The sequence below is a fragment of the Rhinopithecus bieti genome, unplaced genomic scaffold, assembly GCF_001698545.2.
Source record: "Rhinopithecus bieti isolate Rb0 unplaced genomic scaffold, ASM169854v2 scaffold_30732, whole genome shotgun sequence".
Lineage (NCBI taxonomy): Eukaryota > Metazoa > Chordata > Mammalia > Primates > Cercopithecidae > Rhinopithecus > Rhinopithecus bieti.
The window spans coordinates 4,501,892-4,513,362 of record NW_016814045.1 but is presented as its reverse complement, the minus strand read 5'-3'; the positions used below and the strand labels follow the sequence as shown (position 1 = coordinate 4,513,362).

The 11,471-nt window shown below is 45.2% G+C and overlaps 1 protein-coding gene across 1 annotated transcript in view; it reads right to left on the bottom strand.

Moving 5' to 3' along the window:
• Window positions 1–11,471, bottom strand: part of KCNIP1 (potassium voltage-gated channel interacting protein 1) — a 394,968-nt gene that overhangs the window by 368,765 nt on the left and 14,732 nt on the right. The window lies entirely within an intron of this gene.

The following is an 11,471-nucleotide window of genomic DNA, read 5'->3' as shown; positions in this document are numbered from 1 at the left end:
AAGCCATCGCCTTTACCATTCCCACTCCAGGAAGTGTTCCTAGAACTATGACTGTCCAAGTGTGGTCCCTGGACCAGCAGCATCAGGATCCTGGGGCAGCTTGTGAGAACTGCACACTCTCAGGCCCTTGTCCCAGCCACACCATGCCAGAAGCCCTGCACAGGGTGGGGGTAGCAATGCTTTGTGTTTTAACAATGGTGTAGGGGATTCCGTGGCACACCTCGAGCCGGAGAACTACTGGTATAGAAAGCGAGCATCCTGTCGCCAAGTTTTTCAGAGCAGATGAGTGACCATTCAGCAGGACCAGTCCTGAGCTGGGTGTGAAGTTAGGCCGGTGTCTGAAGTTTCTTCCAGTGCTGTGAGTCTAAGATGCAGTTCTGGCCAGGCACGGTGGCTCAAGCCTGTAATCCCAGCACTTTGGGAGGCCGAGATGGGCGGATCACGAGGTCAGGAGATTGAGACCATCCTGGCTAACATGGTGAAACCCCGTCTCTACTAAAAAAATACAAAAAAACTAGCCAGGCGAGGTGGCGGGCGCCTGTAGTCCCAGTTACTCGGGAGGCTGAGGCAGGAGAATGGCGTGAACCCAGGAGGCGGAGCTTGCAGTGAGCCGAGATCACTCCACTGCACTCCAGCCTGGGCGACAGAGCGAGACTCCGTCTCAAACAAAACAAAACAAAACAAAACAAAACAAAGATGCAGCTTTTGGGTTTGAATCCTGTCTCTACCGCTGCCCGATTTCATCTCTTTGATTCTTAGTTTTTTCATCTATAAAAGAAGGACTCCTTCTGGATAGTTGGGAGGGCTGAAGGAATGTTTGACACATCATAGATGTCTAAAATGGCAACTATAGCTTATTTTTGTTTGTTTGTTTTTGTTTTTGTTTTCTTAACTTTCATTTTAAGTTGCAGGGTACACGTTCAGGTTTGTTACCTAGGTAAACTTGTGTCATGGGAGTTTGTTGTACAGATTATTTCATCACTCAGGTCTTAAGTCTAGTACCCATTATCACAGAAAATGTGGTACATATACATTATGGAATATTATGCAGCCATAAAAAGGAAGGAGATCATGTCCTTTGCAGGGGCATGGATGGAGCTGGAGGCCCAATATTATCCTTAGCAAACTAACACAGGAAGACAAAACCAAATACTGTGTATTCTCACTTATAAGTGGGAGCTAAATGATGAGAACACATGGACACAAAGAGGAGAACAACACGCACTGGGGCCTCTTGGAGGGTGGAAGGTAGGAGAAGGGAGAGGATCAGGAAAAAAGAGCTATTGTTAGTAACAAGAATACGTCATGAATACTCACAAACTTCCAGAAGTTATACTAACAATGTTATCTGGTATGTATGGGTGCTTATTTATTCTGTGCCAGGCACTGTGCTAATTAGTTTGCCTTGTAAAAAAAAAATGAGGTACTCCTGAACCTGCCTCATAGATGATGAGAAGCAACAGAGGACAGTGGCTAAGTAGGTGGACCTGGGATGTGCACTATTTGTGTTCAAATTCCAACAGTGCCATTCACAAGGTGGGTGACTTTGGGCAAATAACCTCTCTGTGCCTGTTTCCTCATTTGCAAAATGAAGCTAATAATAGTATCTTTCCATAGAGTTTTGGCATGAAACGAATTCTTATGTAAATTTCCTAGGATAGTGACACATGGTAAGTGCAATCTAAGTTACTATGAAAAACTGAGGCTGTAAGAGGTAACTGGCCAAGGCCATCTGTAAAGTGAGGGGCTAGGACTCTAGTCTAGAGCTGTGTGATTCCAGAGCCTGGCATCTCAACCACAGAACTCAGCAGAGCCAGCTGAAGGGCTGAGAAACACAGCCACCCAAAGCCACAGGGGCCAAGCAGGGAGCTGTGCTGCATCCCTGGAACCCAGGTGTCCTCATGCAGGTTGGAGTTCTGAGGCGAGGCCCTGGAATCTGCACCAGCATCTGCCACTTCCAGCCAGGGAGCCCTGAGGTATCACTGTGGCCTCCAGTTTCTTACCTGGTGGACCTTCCTTCCAAAGCCAGGCAGCTCATCATTCCCTGGAATTTTTCCCTTCTGGGATCAGGGAAGTCTCAAGGGTCCTTGTGAGTCTTTTAAGAAAGCCTTAATTGTAATATTGTACTATAGTTTTGCAAAATATTAAATATTACCATTGGGGACATTAGGTAGAGGGGGCACAGAAAGTCTCTGTATTATCTCATACAGCTGCTTGTGAATCTACAATTATCTCAAAAATGTAAGTTAAAAAAAGGAAGAAAAATAAGAAAGGAAGTCCCAACTGGGAGTCTGATTTAAAGGGTCTATTTTGTCAATGGTTTCCATGCACCTGAATTTGGGACTAAAATACACAGAAACTCAGAACACCCAAACAATCCCTGCAGGGGAAAAGGCCATGTTCCTCTGGGAAAATTAGTATGTGGGATGCCTAACCCCCACTGTCCCATAAATTATTAATGATGATCTTCATTTGCTTGAGACAGATGTTCTCCTCCTGTCAACAAAGACTGGCCTTCTAGCAAATGCCACAACTGTCTCCTGCTCACAGAACTATATGCAAAGGATAAGCATGAAATAATGGGAATTTAGGCATAATGGAGTTAGACACTGTGCTTACGTGTTTTTTGCAATAATATCTGCCTGGGAGCAGAGAACCTTCATCAGTTCTCAATAAACCACTCTGCTAATGAGTGTCTAGTGCTTCCATCATTTATTACTGTCCTTTCATGGGCCAGTGACTCACACCTGGAGAGGTGCACCTGGATGATTCTCCCATGTGTCCTCCTCCTCCGGAACTCAGACAAAACGGTGGAAATCAGAGGCAAGGGGCCCCCTGAGCTCCAAAACTGGGGTGGGAAGGACCCTGGGGGACATCCTAACAGTGCCAGGCCTCAGACAGAGCTTTAGCTCATCAGTCCAAGCTGCAACCAGAGGAGGAAAGAAATGAGGGTTTCTTCTATTTTTGAAGATCTCAGAGGACTGGAATTTCACTTCACTTTTATGATGTATCTACTCGCTTGCCTGCAAGGAACTTGGTGTCTTCTTGCCATTCTCTCTCCCTACCCTTTACCAATCATAGTGAGGGGCTTCTTTCTTCACAGTGAAGACTCGGCATTATATAAATTTAAAATAGTGCAATATAAATACTAATATAATCTTACTTTTTGTGACTTCCTGAAGTGGTACCAGCTCCTCCTCTAAATCAACAATTTATCCAAAATTGATCTTAAACTCCTTGGGTCAGGGCATTGCAAACTGCACTTATTTTATTATTCACTGGCAGCACAGGCTGTTATGTGAGACTATCCGGTATTCTTTGAATTAGTCTTGTGTTTGGGGGAGTTTGAATTCTATGAAATATTTGAGAAGACACTGTTTGAACAGAAGTGCCACCTTCCTGTACCTTACCAGCCATTGCCCTGTGATATAGAGGGGAAAGAAAATGACCAAAGGAAGACCAGAGAGACATGAAGAAATTCACTAGAGTCCAGTGTAGCAGTTCTCAAAGTGGAGGCTTGCAAAGTCAAAACTCTGTTCGTAATAACACTAAGACACTATTTGCCTTTTTCATTTTCATTGTTATAGGAGCGCAGTGGAATGTTCCAGAGGTCATGTAACATGCATTGTTACAATAGTCTGAATGTCAACATAGCAATGAGATTCCAGCTGCCTTTCTAAAGCAAACTAACACATTAGAGATTTGCGAAAAATATAAAACAATACCACTTCTCCCAATGTATTTTTTGGCACATATAATTATTTTTCACAAAATTATGTTACTTTGTTAATAGCTAATGGATGTATTATTATTTTAAATAAGTAAATTCAAATTAAATATTTTACCACTCTTAGTTCTAATCTCAAAGATGGTAACTGTTAATAGATATAACCCATATACACCAAAGCTCTTAGGATCCTTGATCTTTTTCAAGCATGTAAAGGAGTCCTGAGGATGAAAAGCTTCAGCACTGCCAGTCTAGTGCATCCAGAGATGAGGCCTTCAGACTCCTCCCACACTGTGCCCTGTGGAAATGTGAAGCTCTCCACCAGGCTCCATCAGATTCCCACTGGGGGCCAGGAGGAGGGCTTCAGTTTTCTGTATCACCTCTGGCTCCCAGATCCTGTTCCCCCAGATGAGTCAGTTGATGGATCATCCTCCTCTCCACAGTGCTTTCCTGGATTTTTCTCATGTCACATCTGATGCAGAACTCAGCTTCTTCCTAGCTTTGCACAACTCTCCCTCCCTACTTATATAAGTACATTTTCACTAGCCAACTTCCTCAAAGGATTTGGGAGATGAGAAGGGAGGTATATGGAAGCAAAGCCAACAACTCTAAACTGAGTATTGGACCACATTTGTGATTCCTCCCCAGGCCTGCTGCATCTCCCCCAGTTGCAGAGTCAAAGGTGGCTTAGATGGACTGTGTTCTCCCATAATCTCCATCATCTCATACCAACCTCCCCTATCCCCAGTACACATAAAACAAAAGCAGGGGCTTGAGAGGCACATGCAGCTTTGGGACGTGTCTTCTGTCCCCACGCCCCACAAGACTGCTGCACTGAGTCCTCCTCCTCTGTCAATTCTGGAGCCCCTGCTACTCAACTCCCCTTTGATTTCACATGTTCAAATACAAATGCTTCTTCTCTAAGTGCCAGTAAGACTTTAGAGATCATCTGGCACTTCTCCACTTTCTATTTGGTGCTTGAACTCTCCATTGTGCCACAGAAAATTATTTGGTCTTTGGTACAGAGATCCTTTAGGGGTGACAGGAGTATCTTTTGTTCTAATGGGACAACTCTTGGTGGGTCTGTAAATAGCTTCAGGATGGGAACTGCTTGCCAGAAGGACCAAGCCTTGATTCGAGGGTTAGAACCTTCACCTCTACCCTGCAACCTCTGCAGAGAGAAGATGGGCTGGAGGTTGAGTTTAATCACCAATGATCAGTGGTTTAACAATCATGCCTATGTAGTGAAATCTTCTTAAAATCCCCTAAATAATAGGGTTTGGGGGACTTCTGGGTTGGTGAACACATCAAGGTGCTGGGAGAGGGCCCAGAAACTGCACCTCCACGCTGCATCCCTCACACTTTGCCCTGTGCGTCTCTTCCATCTGGCTGTTTTTGAGTTATATCTTTTGCAGTAAACATGTAAGAGTAAGTAAAGTATTAATAGTAAGTAAAGTGCTTTCTTGAGTTCTGTGGATCGCTCTAGTAAATTATTATATCCGCCCTGGAGATGCGGGGGAGGTTGTAGGAATGCCCAGTCAGTCAGGTAGTGTGTGGATAGCCAGGACACGCTATTGGTGACTGGCATTTGAATGGGGCAGTCTTGTGGGACTGAGTTCTTAACCTGTGGGGTCTGAGCTAACTCTGGGTAGTTAGTGTCAAGAATTGAATTAAATTGTAGGACACCCAGTTGGTGCCAGAACTAGTTGGTATCAGTAGGGGAAAAAAAAAACCCTCTTATGTGGTGTCAGAAGTATTGTCAGGGAGAACACAGTCACACTCTTTCTACAATAGTTCTTTTCAATGACAACCTGCATCAACACCTCTTTGGATGAATAACTCACTATAGCACGATGCAGTCACTTCCATTTGGGCATGTATTTAGCTGACCACTTCCTGTGCAAGAATCTGTCATTCCTAATGGTAATAAGGACTAGCATTTGCTGAGCACCTACCTGAATGCCAGGATCTTTCCAGGCACAGCTCATTGAACAGTAACAACATCCTTTGAGGTTATTATTAGTATCTTCATTTCACCAATGAGCCAATGGAGGCACAAGGAAAAGATTTAACTTGCCCCAAGTCAGAAGTTAGCAAATAGCAGAGCTGGGTTTCAAATCTAGGCAGTATTGCCCCAGAATACGGCTCTAACCACAGGGAATCTTGTTCTTTAGTTTTTACCCCATAACAAAAGTGGAAAATGCCAAGCAGGTCAAGGTCAACTATTGAGAGCTTGTTAGATGCCTCCATATACCTTTCCATTACAGAGCCCAGGCTCTCAGTTGACTCCCTGGGACCACTCCTCTGAAGTGTCAATCGATGTGGAGGTGATGGCCAAGCAGAAGGATCTGAAAAAGTCCCACAAATGTTCTGCTGTGGGCACTGCCAAGACAGACAGGACCACGAGGCCAGCTACCACCTGCCTGAACCCACGCTTTCCAGTCCATAGCTCATCACATGCCCAACTGGAACCCAGGCACACTGTGGTTGCAGCAATCCTTGAACTGGTCACTATGCAAAAGCAGAACAAAAGGGAGTCTGGTCCACCGGCACGGCTCCTTCTCAGTGACTGCACCCTCCTCTCATTCATCTCTACTTTTTTCCATAAGTGTTCCCAAACTATGGGTTTAATCATGTACTCTAGAATTCGTAAAGGAGTTGACAGCATGCTTGCTTACATATTGCCTTAGAGTCCTCTTTTACTATCATTAATTAAACTTAGGCCATGTCACACCTTCTTGGCATCTAACTAAATTTTCTGTGGCTCCACTAGTCACGATCCCTCATTCCCCTCTGTTGTTTCTTTCCAACCCTTCCAAATTGAAATCCCCTCAGCCACAAGCCAGAATCCCACTGGTTTGAAGCAGTCTAAGCTGCCGGAGGAGCTCCTGACCTCACAGGAGCCTCTCAGGCATGCTCGGCCATGGTACCCAGGTCTCAGGTCTCCCTCCTTGAGGGGCAGGTGGGAACAAAAACAACACCCAAAAGAGAAGTGGGTATTGTTAGCTCTTCCATCAGATCACTCGCCCCAAGCAGCCTCAGCCACCATTTATTTTCACTCTCTCAGGACTTGTTTGAAAGGCCTTTTTCTCATGCTTACAATTTTGGTGGGTAAGATACAGCTGAGTGTGGCATTATCCTTATGGCCCTAAATGATGTTTTTGTATTTGTCTTTGAGAGGGAGCCTGCAGGGAGAAAAGCTCAGGAAAACAAGAGTTTGAATCTGTCTTGTTTATGACTTTGGGCAGTTTATTTAATCTTCCTGAATCTGTTTCCTCAATTGGAAAATGAGCCTCACAGTGTTTGTTTTACAGGGTGCATTGAATCATCAATCATGAATGTGGAGTACTCAGCACAGTGCATAAAAGATGCTTCACGAATATCTGTTCTCTCTTCAAGCAAGTGTGTCTGCTTCCACCGATAATTCAGATTCTTTTCATTTGGGCTCAGAGAACTCCCTCCTGCCTTCTTTTTCTCACTAGCAACTTCCCGCCTCTCTTGCTTGTGGACCTGATTGATGACTGCCTTGCCTCCCTCCCTCTCTCACCTCTTGCTTCATTTCTAGGGGTACCCTGACTTAAAAATTTTGCCCAAAAACAGACTGCCTATCTTTGCTTTGAACTTTCCTGACTCTACTTGTAGAAACTTATTTCCTGGGGAAAAACGGTCCTACCCACAGAGGCCGTATTTCTGCCTCACTGAACCATTCCAAGGGTTGAAGGATCAGCTTCCTTGAGAGTCCACTTCATGGTAGAATCATGACCTGTGATAATAATAGTCCTGGCCAGAATAATCCTCCTAGTGCGAGGTAGGCAAACCTCTTGGCCCAGAAATCAGGCTTAATTGGAAATTAAATTGCTTTCCCATGCCAACTGCAAGATGCCTATATCCACAGCTAATTTATCAAGGTGATGCCTTATCTCAAGGAAGCCCATGAGGACAGAGTGGCTGCATCAGCAAAATTGCAAACTTGGTCCTGATGAGAAGAGTTTTCTTTAAAGTACAGCTTGAACCCTTTGAGTTTCTCATTTGGGGTTCGGTGCATTTAATGGCTTCTTCCCCCTTGCCAGGCTCTGTGCCAGGGCCTGGAGGCATGGATACCAGCGGGACAGGCACTGCATTGGAGCAGCTTTCAGGGCTAGTGGCAGAAAAAAAAAACCATGCAAGCAAAGATTTCAAAGCTGTAGCGCTTTACTTAGTTGTCCAGGGATGAGCACCTTATGGGGGTAGAGAATATCACGAATAGAGTCACGGGTAAGAAATTGATTTCCATATTTAGGATTGATACTAACAGTTCATGATCAAGGGTGTGTGGCACTCTTAACCAAGCCCTTTACACACATATATTCCATTCTCTGGGCAATGGTAGGAAACAAATACACTAAGATTTTGATTATCCCTGTTTTACTGATGAAGAATCTGAGTCTTAGAAAGTAAGTACCATGGCCGGGCGCGGTGGCTCAAGCCTGTAATCCCAGCACTTTGGGAAGCCGAGACGGGCGGATCACGAGGTCAGGAGATCGAGACCATCCTGGCTAACACGGTGAAACCCCGTCTCTACTAAAAAACACAAAAAACTAGCCGGGCGAGGTGGCAGGCGCCTGTAGTCCCAGCTACTCGGGAGGCTGAGGCAGGAGAATGACGTGAACCCGGGAGGCGGAGCTTGCAGTGAGCTGAGATCGCGCCACTGCACTCCAGCCCGAGTGATAGAGCGAGACTCCGTCTCAAGAAAAAAAAAGAAAGTACCTTGCCTAATGTTACTACTTCCCAACTAATAGGCAGTGGGACTGAAACTTGAAATAAGGTAATTTCATGCAGAATTTATGCCTTTAAATACTATACTACACTGCTCCTTTACTTCCCAAGCTTTTTATTTTGAAAATATCCAATTACAATGCAAATTGTGAGCATGCCTACCCTTCACCTAGGTTCACCAATGATGATCAGCATTTTTTCGTATTTGGATTTTCTCTGTCTCTATTTCTCTCTCTGTGCATGTGCATGTGTGTTTCTGAATCATTTGAGGGTTAGGCTGAGGAACATAGAACAGAAGGCTGGTTTGGAAAACATGTGGGGACCAGTTTGGCTGGAGGAGAATGTGTGTGTGGGTTTGGTCGCGGGGAGACAGGAATAGGGAGTGGGCTGAGGTCTGAGACTGTGGGGTTAGGGCTGGGAGCGCCAAATCTGGTAGTTTCGGGTGTACTGCCACATGGCATGATATGCCAGTGAAAGCAGAACTTTCATTTGTTCCCATATTGAAAACTATACAATTGAAGATGTGTATTTAGTGAATGATATGTTTATGGTTTCTGATTAAATATGGATGCTTATTGAAGACAATTCAGACAATGCAGAGAAGCATCAAGAAGAAATTTAGGCCGGGGGCGGCGGCTCACGTCTGTAATCCCAGCACTTTGGGAGGTTGAGGTGGACGGATCACGTCAGGAGATGGAGACCGTCCTGGCCAACATGGTGAAACCCCATCTCTACTAAAAATACAAAAATTAGCTGGGTGTGGTGGCGTGTACCTGTAATCCCAGCTACTCGGGAGGCAAGAACCCAGGAAGCAGAGGTTGCAGTGAGCCGAGATTGCACCACTGCACTCCAGCCTGCTGACAGAGCGAGACTCTGCCTCAAAAAAGCAAAAAACAAACAAATAAAAAAGAACTTTAAAAGCTGACCTTTAATCCAAGCTAAAACCCACACTAATGTTTCAGCTTATTTCTTCTCTATTTTACTATTTTACTTTTCCATACACAACTATTCCCACAGACTGGAACTTCATTGAGCACACAGTTTTTTTCTCCTGGCTTCCTACTTGATATGATATCAATAGCATTTCTGTAGGTTATTAATTCGTTCTTAAAATAATTTTCAACAGTTTAGTATTATTCCATCAGATAGATGAACCAAAATGTATTTAATGCACAATTTTTCTCCATTGGCACTTAGATTGCCTCCAGTTTTTCACTATTATAAGTAATGCGATAATACCATAATGAGTACTTCTAAATAAAAGTCTGTATGCACATCTGTGATGATTCACTTAGAATAGATTTCTAGAAGTAGGGCTTCTGGGTCAATGGGTTGGATGGGCCATCTCTTTGGAATGTTGTGGAGGAGCAGAAAGGGAAGAAATGTAGTCTGCAGGCTGCTGCAGCAAAGCAGTTGAGAGGTTAGAAAGTTTCAGACTTCAGGAACGGTTCTGTGAGTGGAAAGGGAGTGACAGATGGAAAGAACAAAGTTCAAGACCGGGACATGTATAGAGAAAGGGTAAAATCAGGAGAGAGAGGTCTGCTTTGGTTTTATAAGGGTTGAGTAGGGGCTAGAGAAAGACATTCAACTAGAAGGGTCTAGTGGTCCTTCCTCCCATCCTCCATCCATCCATCCGTTTGTTAGGCCCCTAAGCTATGCCAGGTCTTGTGTTGGGTGCTGCACATTCTTCTTCTTCTTTTTTTTTTTTTTTTTTTTTTTTTGAGACGGAGTTTCACTCTTGTTGCCCAGACCAGAGTGCAATGGCTCACTGCAACCTCCACCTTCCAGTTCAAGCGATTCTCCTGCCTCAGCCTCCCAAGTAGCTGGGATTACAGGCATGTGACACCATGCCCAGCTAATTTTGTGTATTTAGTAGAGACAGGGTTTCGCTGTGGTCAGAATGGTCTCGAGCTCCTGACCTCAAGTGATCCACCCGTCTCAGGCTCCCAAAGTGTTGGGATTACAGGTGTGAGCCACCGTGCCGGCCTGCACATTGTCAAATAGGTAAAATGTAGCCCCTGCCCTCCCAACAAGTTCACAATCCAGTCAAGGAGTCACCTGTAGGCCTGGAGCTTAAGAAAATAGCCAAGGCAAGAGAGAGAGACTTGGGAGTCTCCCCTAGAGGTGAGGCCATGAAGGGAAGAGTGCAGATATGAAGGGAAGAGGCAAAGGGTCTTGCTTGGTCTATGAGTCACCGACTGTGTGGCAATGAAGAGCCATCTGTTGGGCGGCCACCACTTCTGGGAGGGGCCAGATTACCCTCCATCCCTGTGCCCCCAGCTACCAGCCAGAGGAGGCTCCATTTTGAGGGTAACTTATTCAAGGGCGTTCCTTGCTCTGGCCTCAGTTTCCCCATCCTTGTGCTGAGGACATTTGGAGGAGTCTCATGCTGGTCACTGTGTCATGTAGCCTTGACTTCCAGTCACATACTGGCCATCTTCAGGCTCTCAGAAGCTCCCTTGGCCAGACTGAACTTCCCAGATATAATGGGAATTATATCTACTGTCTTTTTACCTCGTGCTTGCTGTCTTTTTACCTCATGGTGCCCTGTAAGACAGGCCAGCAGGCACAGCAAATGCTCAAAGTCAGTGCCAGAGCCTGCTTCTCCATGGGGCTTTGTGGTTCCAGCCAGCTTCTGCCTTCCAGGGTGGTGTCTTCAGGGGGCTCTGACCCAGGGTGCAGTGACTGCCACAACATTCAGGTCTGAAGCCTCCTCCACCTCCTTCTGTTGAGCCCTTGGTGGACTATACAAAGACAAGGTTTTACTGCCCCTTCTTATTTTTCATCAGTAGGAGAGTGTGGGCTGGGAGTGGGGCAGGAGTGCACAGGAGACTTTAAAGTTTCTGGACATGAGGAGCTTGCTCAATGAATGGAGTGTGAGCTCTCCTGTCTCATCTCCCTAGAATAAGACTCTTTGTCACTGATACTTGCATCCCAGGGAGGGAAAGGAAAAGCAAAGTGTATGTTGAAAACATCTCTCACTCTTTTC